Genomic DNA, 14999 nt, shown 5'->3' on the forward strand with positions numbered 1-14999 from the left:
TTATAACAAAATGTAGTTAATAAAAATAAATAAATGTAGTCAATTTTACATTAATTTATTTTTCCAATTCCCCTCTATCTTTACCTCACGTTCCCTCCTTCATTTACTGAGTGATTAGATTCATTCCAAAATAGACTCCTTCCTATTTAGGTCCAGGAAATGTTTCCATTCCTAATATTAATTAGACTAAAAAATCAGGACCACACAAATCAAATTATTTACGTTTCTTTCCTAATTCTCTAATTATCCTCTGTTTCCTTTCTCTTTCACCTTACCCAGTCACACATCAGAAATTCTCACTTCCCCTCCCCAAAGTTACACGACCTTTGCTCTTTCTCCACTATCCCTCACAGTGGTCGACACCATCTACATCACGTCTTCAGTACCGTCCACGGATCTACATGCAAGAAGCAGATACAGGTTTTGCTGAGATCTACATGCAAGAAGGGATTTTTTTCAGGGCTGAACAGAGCACTTTGGATCTAGAAATTGAAGGACAGATGATGAAGCCATGAAGGAAAAAATGGTACAAAGGGAAAGGTAAAAAACTCCTTTGAGAGAACCCATTCAGGGAAGATTCCCTCTGATGCTTCAACCAAAATCGAGCCTGCCCTTGCTCTGTAATCGATTCTCAGTGCAAGAAACCCTTCATGTAAATTTTGTTGAGGATCCACGGAGCTACACCTCACCAACTCTTCACTCACTCACTCACTCACTCACCCACCCTCCCACCGCCTCACTCCCTCACCTACAGCGACACATCTGTCTCCCTAAATTTTGCCCTTTCTCTCTTCTATTTTTTGGTCCAAAAACTGACCTAGTCCAAAGAAAAAATTAAAAAAAATTCCTAGAGCCAGGGCAAAGGCCCAGGCAAGCCAGGTGGTGAATCCGCCTATGAGGGCTGAATCTCAATGGATCGTGGTAGCAAGGTCACTTTGCCACTTACAATACCTCATCGCGTATTTAAGTCTTCTGCAAAGGATTCTACCCGTCGCTCGATGGGAATTGCGCTTCAAAGATGTCCCGCAAGGTGTATCCACCTAGCGAGTGTCGAAGATGAAATATATTCTAGAGGGTAAAATAGAAAAATAAATAATATTTTTCTAAAAATTAACAAAATTAACTGTATGTTTAATATGTATTTCTTCTCTATTCGAACAATTAAATTAGGATGGTTTTTGTTAATCAATTTCTGTTTGTGACTTTTGTAGAGTTGATCTAATTATATAATTTTTTAAAAGTGACCTAATTATAAATGGTCTACTAAGAATTTGGTCAAACAATCCTACACCTTGACTTATATATTTTAGTTCAAATTAGCTCTTTCCGGTGAGGAAACGTACTAACATGTTTTCCACCATGTATGATTAGAGTTAGTTAATGATTAGGGGCCGTTTGTATACTGTATTAGACATGATAGTATAAGTTTATATAATGCATTATGAATTTATCTATTGTTTGGTGCTCACATTGTATTGTATAAGTTTATACATCAATCTCTTCTTATACATTAAAATGATGAATTATTTAATCTACCCTATAGATGATGGATATGACATGATAAGGATGTGATGTATAAACTACTTGAATATATTTAATCAACCTCCACCACCACCATCGCTGCCGCCACTACCACCACCATTGTCGTCGTCACCACCACCGTCGCAGCCACCACCACCACGCTCTACCACTGCCACTATCGTTAATACCGTCATCGTTATCGCTACTACTACCACCACCACCCTCCACCACCATCGCCACCACCGCCCTCCACCACCCTCCACCACTGCCACCATCGTTGATACCGTCATCATTATCTCCACCACCACCACCCCTCCGCCACCACTACTTCCACCACCACCATCGCCACAACCACCACCGCCGCCCCCACCACCACCACCACTGTTGCCACCACCCTCCACCACTGCCACCATCGCCGCTACTACCACCACCGTTGTAAGACCCTGAATTAAATAACTAGATTATTGATTTATTTTCGATTTATTAATTTAATTGAGTATTTATATTCTATTGTTTTTATGTTTGTTTATGGCAAGTGTTCCATTACAAAACTTTTGACTGTAAGATCGATATGTTTCGCTTTCCGGAAATCCGATAAAGTTAGACCTTATCTCCGCAGGGACTTGCGAGACCCTGAACCGTGTTCGAAGCTCCTTTCGGAGTTTTTGTCCGCGTTGTTTTAATCCTTTCATCTCTATAAATCTTTTCCGTGAATGAAGTTTTCTCATCCGGAGAATATTTCCTTAATCAGTTTTGTGTCAGATTTTGGAGCAGGTCGTTTCCAAAATATTTTCTCCTCAAATGATAATAATCACTATTGTCATTTTCCTATAATTCATACTTAGCTTAAACGCATAATATGACGACGTCATATTTGTTCTAATTGTCTCGCAATTATTCTTTAGCTCTGTTTCTACTCATTTCTTGGTGCATGAATCATTTTATTTTGCTTAAAGTGATTCAAATTTATATTTTATCATTTCATAGAGTTCCTCATAATTTTTGATATAATAATATATCACTCTTATATTTTTCTCTTAATTCTATGAGCTAAATCATTCAGTGTCCAAATTAATTTGTACCGATTAGTAAATATCTTCTCATTTATCCTTGGATATCCCTCCTCCACGTCCCACATGTCAAGGTACCACCAATCAGATTTCCAACCTCTCATTCTCGTCCACTCTCTTTGACTTTTCCTTCTTTCTATTCATAATATCTTTCTTTCTTCTTCTGCAACAAACTTCTCTTTTCTTCTTCTTCCTCTTTTCTTTTATTCCTTGCAGCACTTCTTCCTTCTTTCATTTCTTTTGCTGAAGCACCCACACCACCATGGTACCTCTCACTCACGTCCCCTTCTCCCTCTCCACGAGATGCTACTGCTGGCCACCATCACCATGTCTTCTTCCTCTCAACACCATCGTCCCTCCTCCTCACCGTGGCTGTATGTCCAGCCAAGAGCCACCACCACCTTGACTTTTCTTCTCCTTGGACAACCAACCCATGAGCCACCACCATATACAAAAGCTCCGACCATGGCCACTCCAAACAGCCATGAACACGCGAGCACCACAGCCACCGCTGGTCACCACCGCCACGCCTCCTTTCATGAGCGAACCACCATGTCTTCTCCAATCTTCAAGGCTGAAGCCATTTTTCCTCAAAGCTTTCCTTTTTCGTGCTTTTCTCCTCTCACACAAAGAACAAACAAGGTAGCTTATGTCAAGGGCTTCAAACCTATGCTTTTAGTTTTCAATTTGGTTAAGTTTTGAAAATGTTGTGCTAAAAAGTTGTTTGGACCTCTTTCTACTCTTTGCTAAGCTTAATCTTTATGTGGACAGTCTTGTGGTGATGCAAAGTTTTTGAGGAAAAGATGAGAAAAGCTTGTTATGTGACTGTTAAAAATTAAGTTTTGAGTTAGTGATTCTAGTATGTTATTTCTAGTGGTAATAGCTTTCTATTAATGTAAATGTTTTATGAAAAAGTTGAAATTTTACTCATAAGTGATTTTGGAAAAAAATAGCTTTTCATAGAAAGGGTTGGAAAAGATTGTTCTTGGAATTTTTCTAAGCTTAGGCATGTAATTTATTTTGGGAAACATCAATTCTTGAAAATTTCTTAAATTGTATGAAAAGAATTTTGGGGCCTAAAACACAACATGCTTAGAAGTTTTGGGTTAAACTTGAGTTTTAAAAGTCTTGAGGTTTGTTTGATAAATTTATTAAAGATTGAGGGTTGAAAAAGAACTTACTTTTATGTGAGGACCTTTTCGTGATTATGTGCTTGTCAAGGGACTAGAGTTGAATTACTTAAAAGTTGAGGAGTTGTTTTCTAAATGGGCATTTAAAGGGGCTTTTCTTTAAAAAACAAATATTTTATCTTTGGACTTTAGTCCTTGAAACATAAAGTTTGTGCATTTAGCCTAAGTGAGCGAGAAAGATTGGCTAAGTTTGTTATGGAACTTTAGATGTGACTTTAGAGGCTAAGGTTTAGTATGTGAACTTGTGAAGGGTACGAAGGACGAAAGCGCCTTGCGACGAAGCTAAGGAATAGAAGGAAGCGAGCCGACGCGAAAAACAAAGATGAGATAGGATTGGAGTTGCAGTTTAGGAAGAAAATTGGCTAAGGTAAGGGTAACTCGGTTTTAGAGCGTCTTTGAATCTTGCATGCTTTTATCGCACTGCCTGTGTTTGAGATGAAGATGTTTATATTGATTGGCAGATGATTATGATTATTATGCTGAATTTGGAAAATGTTTTCTGAGAGGCTTCGGCCGTTTACTGGTTTCTGTCGTTACTGCTTCCTAGTGGATGGAACATGTGGTTACTTTGGATTGGTCCTTGGGTGGGCTTTGTTATTGTCTGACTTGGCATATAGGGCTTGAGTCAAGTGGCGATGAGGAGGTGTGTCCTATCATTGTCCCATCTTGCGAGGTGCTAAGTGGCGATCAGGAGGTGTGTCCTATGATTGTCCCGTCTTGTGTGACGATAAGTGGCGATGAGGAGGTGTGTCCTATCATTGTCCCGTCTTGAGAGACGATATTGATCGATCCATTTTGTTAGCGGCATATAGTTGCATTATAGGGAACTAACACCTGACCCTATGTTGTTGGATTTTCGTATTGGGTTATTGATATATGATTTGATGTTACATTGTTGAGGTTATTATTATCTGAGTTCGATATATGTTTAAGTTGTTGATATATGAGTTGTGTTATGTTGCTAGTTATTTACCATGCCAGGTAATTAAATTCGAACAGCATGATTTTCTCTTTTATACATGGTAATTGCATGGAGTTAACCCTTTCTATTTGCTACTTGTTGTTTGGGCGCTTAACGCTATTAGGCGATGGAGAATCTTCGATGAAGGTTGACCTTCGTACGAGTTCGAGATGAGGACTTGAAGAATTATGGAAGACTCAAAGAATAGAGTCGGGTCTAGGGATAGAGCCTTGGGTTAGAGAGCTTACCGTTATTGGTTTAAGGTTGAGATAATGATTTTATGAATTTATATTTGAGGTTTCGGGTAGGTTCCGATGCATTGCTTTCCTGCGGTTCCCCGATGTGGAGATCGTAGGGAGTATTTCGGATTTATGGTGTCATTGCATAATAGGTTCTTTGTTGAGTTGTTTCTATTGGTTAGGTTTTGTAGGTTGGGTGATTTCGGGTTTACTTTCGGGTACTCGCCTTGTTCAAGGCTTGATGTAAATCCCATTGTAGTTGGGAGTATGCATGACATGTTTTGGAAATACATTTGAAAAGAAAAAAATAATACTCGTGTTTATGTATCATTTTGGAAAACATTGCATATTTACTTTAATAGGTTACTAAAGTGACACCCGAAATTCGGGGCGTTACAACCGTCGTCGCCACAACCATCAACCACCACCGCCATCATCACCTTCCAATACCACCACTATCATCACCACTACTGTCGTCACCATATTATACATGCTTTATCCTATCAGACCTCATACAATCAGACCTTATACTATCAGACCTTATGCTATACAACATATCAAACGAGCCTTTAGTATTGATTCTGCTTCAAATATACGAATAGTTTAAGAGTACTTTGTCGGCATACATAAAACATTTTATATTTACTCTCACATTTTTCTTTATAAATATGTATATCACCTATTTAAGTTTTTGTTTCTAATCTTAGTTACATTATATTTCCATTTTTTTCTCCTAATTTGTTATGCTTTGAATCAATATACTAAAACCATTTGAATCTTCAAGATGTATATACTAAAACATAAAATACAAAAAATTTGAGTTAATTTTTGAATCAATCCTTTAAAACTATTTGATATCCATTTTTTTGGCATATTTGATATCATTTTGAACGTAAGATATTGCATTCAATTTCTTATTTTATAATATAAAAAATAACTATAATCATTAAAAAAATGACTTTGTCAGCATACATTTTAATGGTAGAAAAGTCACAATATACATTTTTTAATTATTCTAATGTTAATTTCAAAAAAAAAGTTATTCCAATGTCATTAAAAACCATTAAATGTTAAATTAATACAGTGATTATTTTTGAAAAAAGATATAATTGACTAGAGCAACGCTATTTGGTACGAGCTGCCAAGGCACGAGAAAGCACGAACTAAGCAATTTCATTAATTTTTATTTTTTTTAAGTTTTTGAACCCCTGATATTTACTTCCTCGCGTCCTCGACCCACACCTCGCGCCTCTCCTTCGATGGCAGCTACGTCCAATGGGATTTAGAAACCGACATGTTGTGTTTCACCGCCACAAACGACGAGGGTGTCGGTGCATAAATTCCCCTCTGGTAGAGCTTCAATTTCCCCACCAACACCCTCGTCCAGGACCAGAAGTGTAGAACCTCACCACCGACAAGTTTCTGGTGTCCCTCAATAGCCTCTACTCGTTGCAATTAGCCAACAACTTCATGGGCCTGTATGCAATTTATGATGACGAAGAGGACAAAGAGTTTTCAAGGCAGATATGTACTTGAATCACAGGTGATGGAAACAAAAGATGAGATAAAGGATGGCAAGACACCCAAATCTTGTGAGTGTTGGTAAGAGCAGACAAAAACCTGCAGAAGAAAGCAATTCTTGCTTCAAAAACACCCAAATCTGCTTCATCAATTTCTTCTCCCTCAATTTCCCTTCCTCTTCTCACCTGAACCCCTCTCAAACCCGCGATCTCTACATGCTGAATCTTCAAAGTCCCACATCGTGAAGGTGAAAAGTCCTGTCGTGGATTTGAATTTACAGAAGACAACACGTCATCTCGTGCCTATTCGTGTGTCTATAGCTCGTGCTACATATCATTTTCCAATTGACTATTATTAATTATTTTAATGTCATTAATAATTATTAAATGCAATATTAATAAATTAATTAGTTTTGAAAAAATGGCTTTAGTTAATATTTAATTTACTAAAAAAATAGAAAATATAAATATGACATCATCTACCTACTAATTATAGTATGAGAGAGAAAACCTATGAAGAAATACATAAAATGAAGGGGTGACAATTGTCGGAGTTGCTACTCTTTGGTTTCATAAATAATAATATATGTCTCCAAAAGATAGCTCAAGTGGTAAGAGTTATAAACATAAGGGTTGAGTAGAATGAGCGGTGAAGGGTCCAGGATTCAAATCCTGAGGATGACTAATTTACTAACATTACTAACAACTAATATTTGCCTGTAAAAAATATAATATATGATGATTTGAAAAATAAAGAAATAACATTATATTTTTATTGGGAACCATTGCGTTCATAAAGATAGTCCTAAATTCCAAAAGTAAACATAAACCATGACATGGAAGGCTAAAATAAAGGTTTTACACTAATCGTTGATAAACTATATTCTCTTTAATAAATAACCATCAACAGTTGACGAGAAATAAAACAATTCACACATAAGATCCCCCTGTAAGCTGGATGTAATGTGACAATATATTATCTTTATTCCTATTCGTAAGATGTACTTTAAGAAATTTATGGAGCTTAGGATAGCTTAAGTGGTGGGAGTTGAGGGACATATGAATTGGGTAGAAGATGTCCAGGGATCAATTCCTAACAGGTGCAATTTATTTTTCTGATGTAAAAATAAATTATGCAGTATATATTATCCTTAATATTTAATCTTATATATATATATATTTAATTGCGTAACATTTATCCATAAACTCTTATATTTTTGTATAGAATAATTTAAGAAAAATAATATATTTTTTTAATAAATTTAAACCAATTAGTAACTAATTTATCGAATTTTATTAATTTGTATAAAGGCCAATTATGATAGAACAAGTTAAAAGCTAGTCCATAAATGAACCATATTTTAATTACTAAATTTTAGTACATATTATTTACAATATATATTCTTCATGTGCTAAAATTAAATTTTCAAGAAACCTTTTTAGCTTTCAGAGCATTTTTTTCACGGTATATGAATAGTAACACAGTGTACAATGCTTCAAAACTAACATATGTTGAATTAGTTGGAAAAAACGAACAATTTTAATATTTTATCTAAGAAATTAATGTTCGACTTGTGGTGTCTATGTGAGGACTGTATTGACAAATAATCTTTAAATATATCTATAAACAAAAGTGATCTCGAAGCCCGAAGGTTCGGGAGGGATAGTATGTGGAAGTCATGTCTAACACCCAAACTTTCATTAAAAAAACTGTTAGAGAGCATCTTACCGGCTCCACTCGTTCCCCACACGATTTCAAACGTTATCCTCTAAGTGTCGGGTGCTGGATTGCTAAAAACAGGTGAAAAAATGGTGTCCTTGATTTGTGCATACTTATTCTTTTTATTACATCATCTATTGTACTTATCATTTGTTACTTTTATTTTTTTCCTATCTCTTACTTAATTAAGTTAAGTGTGATTGAAGTGTGAATAACATTAATCCAAAATTTATCTTAACATAATTATTCCAAAGGTTAGGTATTTTGAGTAATAATATATATACACCTCATTTTTTAAATACTCAATTTCCACATATTTTTATTTCTATCTCTCTCATCTTATCATCTATCACATCTCATATTTTCTCTCTCTTACTTTTTCTTTTTTTCCTATCTCTCTCACCATTCCACCTCTCCACCTCAAAAGAGAGGTGTGGATAAAACATTACGCGTTAGGTACGTACTTCATTATTAGTTAGATTGTGCGCAGATCTATTGGCAAGAATAGCTAGCAGTCTGGAGCCACACATGATTTAAATGTTGAGAGTGGCTTTCCAATCTCTATCTGGGTATGATACCATTAAATGCAACGACTTTCATCTTAATATAAGTTTTCTGTTTAAGTTTTCTTTTCAAATGAGTGCTATATATAGCTTTACTTCTTCAAGACTATAGTAAGTGTAAGGTTCAAATGAGTTCTCACATACAGAGATGAAATGTTTTGTTGACAAAACGACAAAACTACTGTTGAAAATCAACATGAAGAATGAGAAAGACTAATTCAAAGCAAGAGATGAAACCCCGAAGATAAGTCAGCTGAAGTTCACAAAACCAAGTGCTATACTTGTCAAGCAGTATCTATCTTCTGGTATCGTCCGCACAAGCATAGTCGTCTCACCTCTATCGTTCAAGAAGACATTGTCCATTTCACTATCTTCCGGCTACAATCTTCAAGATCACAATCGTCTGACCATAACACTTATGCAAAAGGTTCCTATTACAAGATGAACTACAGTCATGAAGAATGAGCTAAGAAAAAGAAAATCAATTCGCTACTGAAGAAGGTGAAACAAAGAGCAATATTTTTTCACAAGTGACTTGCCTAAACACTGTCAAATCATCAGAAATCTATGAAGCACGAAGAAAAGTCACACCTGACACTTAGCATCAACGGCCAAGAAGCTTTTTAGACTCAGCGGTAGCTCTGAACATTTATGGTTGAAAAGAAGTAACAAAAGTACAATTCACAACTATCATAGACGATGAAGACATGCTGAAAAGCTTACCTTTGTACTATTAAGTCTTCATCTATCTGATACAAGCCATAACAACTGTTTCGACAGTACTTGTGGTCAGAACGACTCTTTTCTACTCTCTAATTTCTACAAGAAGATCTTCGGCAAACTACCGAAACATACAAGCCCTTGCAACGGTCATATGCTGAAGACTGAGTATAAATGAATTGATGAGAAAAGATCTGGGAGAGTTGGACAGCTGAGAGTGAGAGAGTGAAAGAGAGACACCTAGAGAAGAAAATAGAGATCAATAAAAGATGAAAGAAAAAAGAATGAAACAATGAAAGATACACCATGCACAAGTTGAGGGGGAGTATACTCAAACGACTTTGAAGTGCATTACCTTCATGAGTCTACACAAGCTGAAATTGTTCATCAATACAAGAAGCATGTAGGCAGTTCATACAACTCTTGGAAGCGGAGGTTCTACTTAAGCAAGACTATGTATTTGAAGACCTAAAATAAAAGAGCAAGAGTGGAGTGGAAGAAAAAGCAAGGCCCAATTGAAATAGATACAATGTCTATGCATGTGCTAGAAAAAGCAAGAGTGAAAGAGAAAAATGCCCAAAATAAAATATACAAGTTCTAAGTCTTAGAAAGAACAACAGAAAGTGACAATGATCATGTATCTTCAATGTCCACTCTACTAATTGATCAAGTCATAGAGATTAGGATTGAGAGCACCATGAAAACACCAACTCTATCCTATACAACTCATTGAGATGAATGTTTTTGCAAGATCTGTAAGCATCTCTAGTGCATGTATAAGCCGCACCTCTTGTAAACTAAATGTAATTCTTGGAAGCCTGATGAGGCTTGTACAATAATATATGCAAGGAGAAGTCCTAAGAATACTCGTTAGTGCCTGAAGAGGCATGAGAAACAATACTTGAATGTACAAAGAGTCAAAGAATACTTGTAAGGAGAAGTTCGAAGAATACTTGTTAGTGCCTGAAGAGGCATGGGAAACAATACTTGAATGTGTTTGAAGAGGCATGGTAAAAAAATACTTGTAAGGAGAAGTCCTAGGTACTTATTAGTGAAAAGCTTGGTGGATACGAAGGACTGGATGTATCCCTCTAACTTTGGGTGAACCCGGATAAAATATGTGTGTACATTATCTACTGCTCTCTATATCACTTCTACTGTCATCACTGCACTTCATTAGATGACGCATTCATCTAAAGCTATTAGTAGCATCCATGAAAGATCTAGTTAATCGCAATCAAATTCCATAGATACAATCCAAGCTCCCCATTGCTGTGTCCTTGTGGTTTTTCTAAGTAGGGTTGTGCTACTCAAACATTTCAAAGTTAGGACATTCAAAACTTGTCTGAAATTAGTTTTTAAATAAAAAATCTAAAACATAAATCAAGAGATGTTTTGTTTTAAAAAATGAAAGGATGAACTGTTTCTAAAAACAGTTTTTAAAAATACATTACATTTTTTTTGCTTTTAGCAACTGTTTGCTACAAATCGGTAAAAATTGTAGTAAAAAACGCATCAAGAATCAGTTCTCACCTGTTGCAAAAAATGGTTTAAGGCAGCACATTTTTCACAATACTAAATAAGTGTTCCATACAATAAGTTACACTTTCACAATGTTATCATATAGTACAAAAAATTGCTATCAAAATGAGTAGGTAACACCGGAACATGAGACCTTTAGAGACTGTTGCGTAAACTTTAAGACATATTTTATGTGTCTATTTGAACTGTTGCTAAAGTGATAGATTATTTCTAACAAATTTGCAAAAAAATTTCAGTTTTTAAAATCGATTTTCAAAAGCTACAAAAGAACAAAACCTCAATCAACACACCTAGTTTTGGTGACTTTTAAGGGATTTGGATCCCCTCGTATGTTAATTTCACATGATCATGTCATGTGAAAGATCTAAACCATTAATTACTTTTTTTAATGAAATCTGATGGTTATTATTATTTTCTGCACAATTTTAATTTTCTCTCTCTCTATATATATATCCATTAAGGGTCCAAATTTCATTAAAATAAAATTAAAGGCTGAGATCTTCACATGATCATGTTATGTGAGATTAACACATGATGGAATATAAATATACTTTTAAGTGTCATATATAGATTGTATAATTAAAACAAGACGTGACAAAAAGAGGGCTTAATTGTAACGTTGGTCCCCGACGTTTACCAATACCACGATTTTAGTCCCCCACCTAATTTAATTACATGGATGGTCCCCGACGTTGTAGGTCGTGTGCAACGTTAGTCCTACCGTTTATTTTTTAATGGAGGAGGCTTACGTGGACGTCAAATTGGAGAGAGAAAGGAGGTATGAGGAGAGAGGGAAGCATGTGAGTATCACGTGACCCTTATCTGAATCCATTATACCCAAACCCCTGACCTCCCTAGAACGAAGAAGGTAACACGATTTAGATCCCTAAGGTTTCAGATTTGGGTATAATGGGTTCATATAAGGTTCACGCGAGTTCACGTGATACTCACGTGCTTCCCTCTCTTCTCATACCTCATTTTTCTCTCCAACTAGACGTTCACGTAAGTCTCCTCCATTAAGAAATAAACGGTAGGACTAACGTTGCACACGACCTACAACGTCGGGGACCATTCATGTAATTAAATTAGGTGAAGGACCAAAATCGTGGTATTGGTAAACGTCGGGGACCAAAGTTGCAATTAAGCCAAAAAAAGAATGGGAGGTGTTTCAATTTTGAAATGTCAAAGTCTAACCATCATTTTCCATTACACATACCAAGGGATAGAACAAATATGATTCACATGTACTACTCAGATTTTCTACTAGTTTTGTGGGAAAAAAAGCTGCTATTATTGTCAAGATAAATAATTGTATCTGACCCGATTCATGACTATTCCACGCTTGATATTTAATTAATAATAAAAATAGATTTATTAATTTCCTGTCAAACTTCATGTAATTTCACCATGTAAATATTTTTTATATTCTTTTATAAATACTAAATAGGTGAAGTTTTATTAAAATTTGTAAATACACGCACGAACAACATGTTTTATTAAGATTTGTGTCAACCATTGTTGTGTAAGTTTCAGGGGAAATAGTGAACTGGTTTGAGCTTGTTAGTCCTCGGATTGTGCCTATTGGTGTTGACGGATGGACTTGGGATGATAGTGACTCGGGAAAATACAGGGTGAAGAATGCTTATGCATGGCTACATGATCAACACCAGCCTTCTACACTGGGAATGGATTTGGAAGCTCCCTATTCCAAAAAAAGTATGGATGTTTGTGTGGCTCTGTATGCATGAAGCTCTTCCATTCAACTCTAACCGGTTTAAATGCCACATGGCGCTGTCAGAAGCTTGCTCGCGTTGCACTACTCTGCGGGAAGATGATATTCATGCTTTGAGAGATTGCTCTATCTCTCTCGCATTATGGAATAAGATGGAAATTTCGACCTGGCCGGGCTTTGGATCGCTGGGCATGGCAGAGTGGATTACTCGCCAAGCCAGAAGCACTCATGCTCTTCGTTTCCTCGTCGGGCTCTAGGGCGTCTGGAAGTGGCGATGCAATGCGATTCTGGACACGACGCCTTGGCCCTTGGATGTTGCGTGGCGTAAGATCTGTCAGGAACATGATGTTATCCTCCGGGCTCAACGTCCTGATGGTATTGAGGGAGATCATGACAGGTTGAGTGTGGTTTGGCAGACACCTTCAGTAGTCATTAAGCTTAATGTTGACGACAACCACCGGGAGGAGAACAATTCCATGGGTGGTGGTGGTGTGTTCCGGAATAGTTCTGGCGAGTGGATCAGTGGGTTTATGTCTCATGCTATGAATGAGAGTCCCTTTTGTGCAGAAGCCCTTGCATTGCGTGATGGGCTTCAGCTGGCGTGGAGAGAGGATTTCGTAAACTAATTTGTGAATCAAACAACTTAGAGGTGGTTAAGGCTGTGCAACATTGGGGCAGCTTGGACACCCACGTTCATGGGCAGATTCTGAGCAAAATTCGTGAGCTTCTGAACAGGAACTAGCGTGTGGAGCTTGGGTGGGTGGCTCGTGAGGGAAAATGGTTGCGGATTGACTTGCGAAACAGAGCTCTCTTATCTCTTTATTTGGGTTTAATGTGGTTGAGGTTTGTACCGTCATGGACTTTGAACTAGATGGTCAGATCCCTACCGAAAGGCCAGGCTGCCGTCCGAAGTTTGGACTAGACAGGTGAAGTTCGGGCTTACATGCTAGAAGACTAATGTAAAAGCCCACTCCATTACGAATACATCCAACCGCTGATAAGGACGCAACCCGACTGTTGATCACGCGCTTGGTCAAAGGTCATGACTGTCGCTGACCAACACAGTCTGGCACCAAGTCAGCCGACCAGGTGATGAAGGGCTTCCTTGACAGACGGGATTGTTTCACAAGTCAACCGACACAGTAGTTATTAAGCCTCATTAACGGGCATGATTGGTCAATTGTAATAATTACATTCGTTAGGGTTTAGAGGTTGACCTTCTATAAAAGGAAGACCTCCCCCTTCTATGTAGATCATCGGATAGACACTGAAATAATACTATATACCTTTTCATAGTCTTTTATGCTTCTGACCCCTTTGGAAACCCTTGTCGGAACATTGGCGCCCATGGGCTTTTACATTGCGTCCTTATCAACGGTTGAATGTATTCGTAATGGAGTGGGCTTTTACATTAGTCTTCTAGCATGTAAGCCCAAACTTCACTTGCCCAGTCCAAACTTCGGAGGGCAGCCTTGCCTTCCGGTAGGGACCTGACCATCTAGTTCAAAGTCCATAACGGTACTCAATTTTTTTTCTTGGTTTAACGTTTGTTGTCGCCATTGTCACCCTTTTGCCCTATTGATTCTACCAAGCTTTCTTTCATGTTAACATATTTAGCGTGCTCTTCTATGGAATTCTGCCATATCTTGCTTTGGAGACTTTTATAGTGAGGTGTGAAAAGTATTTCAACTCTGATTGCTTACCAAACTAGATGGAGTTTGAATTTTTGGTCCAAGCTTGGGACTAGTGTCGCTTTTGTCAAGAAATCTTACAACCATTCATTTTTTCCTCGCAAAAGCTTTCACAAAGTATGAGAAATCTTTGATAAAACCTTTCTCATAATGAAATGACGAATGAATTGAGTTGACAGTTCCTCATAATCCTTATTCCTAATGGAATTAGGAGATAGTGGCTGAAATCAGTGAATAACCGCTTTCCTTAAAGTAAGCGTAAAAGTTTGGCAAACTAGAGTGTTTGAAGCTCATAGAAAAGACTTCAACGTGAGGATTGCATCCAAATGTTAGGTTGGGTTAGTATCCCTATGTATGGTTCTATTCTGTTCGACTTTCAAAAGCCTTTTGGAATATCTATCGTAATGATTTTCGAGGAGAAATGGTTTTGGATCTTCACCAACAATCCTCCGGTTCGGCATGATCCTTCTTTAAAATTAGTTGCCATATTTACACGGCTACATTCCGGTACCTCTTGCTTCCTTGTCCGC

General features: G+C 37.2%; 1 long non-coding RNA gene across 2 annotated transcripts; it reads left to right on the plus strand.

The window, feature by feature from the left end:
• The first annotated feature begins 2493 nt into the window (after window positions 1–2493).
• Window positions 2494–5311, plus strand: LOC130728160 (uncharacterized). 2 transcript variants are annotated; one of them, XR_009015586.1, is made up of 3 exons: window positions 2738–3233; window positions 4032–4148; window positions 4243–5311. It is a non-coding gene; the product is annotated as an uncharacterized LOC130728160 (long non-coding RNA). The 2 variants fall into 2 exon arrangements; XR_009015585.1 differs by having other exon boundaries at window positions 2494–4148.
• The last annotated feature ends 9688 nt before the right edge of the window (window positions 5312–14999 follow it).

This window comes from Lotus japonicus, chromosome 1, assembly GCF_012489685.1.
Source record: "Lotus japonicus ecotype B-129 chromosome 1, LjGifu_v1.2".
Lineage (NCBI taxonomy): Eukaryota > Viridiplantae > Streptophyta > Magnoliopsida > Fabales > Fabaceae > Lotus > Lotus japonicus.